Source organism: Ochlerotatus camptorhynchus, unplaced genomic scaffold (genome assembly GCF_037179485.1).
Source record: "Ochlerotatus camptorhynchus isolate MF236.1 unplaced genomic scaffold, CSIRO-AGI_Acam_v1.1 ptg000443l, whole genome shotgun sequence".
In the NCBI taxonomy this organism is placed as follows: domain Eukaryota; kingdom Metazoa; phylum Arthropoda; class Insecta; order Diptera; family Culicidae; genus Ochlerotatus; species Ochlerotatus camptorhynchus.
In genome coordinates, this window is record NW_027040929.1 from 6577478 (window position 1) to 6578060 (window position 583).

Consider the following 583-nt stretch of genomic DNA (forward strand, 5'->3'; position numbering starts at 1 on the left):
AAATAATATAAACATTGCCATCTGTCACCTGGTGTGTCTCGAACTCTCTTTAACCAGCGATGCAAATCGATAACAAGGAGATTATAAATGTGCATCGATGGCAATCTTTGCTGTTCTTTGTCAAAGTTCAAAGTTATGATGACATCAGTATTTAAATATTTATTGATGAATATTTGTAAAGAATACTAAAGTCTATGTGACATATCGAAATTAAAAGTGCCATACTAAAGGCACCTTTATAGATTACTATCATATGACCGATGAAGAAATAATCTTAAATGTAAGTATCGATCAATAAAGATTTTTAAATGTGTACATCGAAATCATAAAAAATTTAAAGTAAAGAATTGCCGACATAAACCTTTATTTCTATATTAAGAACTTTGAAGAAGTTTCACGAACGGTTGGTCGGGAAGTATACGCATTAATAAGTAAATACGATTTACTCATTTATTGGGTAGTCCTAGTTTCCCTCGAAAATGCGTACTTTATAGTATTTATTGAGTTTTTTGCGGTTACCGTGTGTAGTCATTATGACACAAGACATGAGAAAAAGTGAGGTTATGTTTGCTGTTATTCGTGT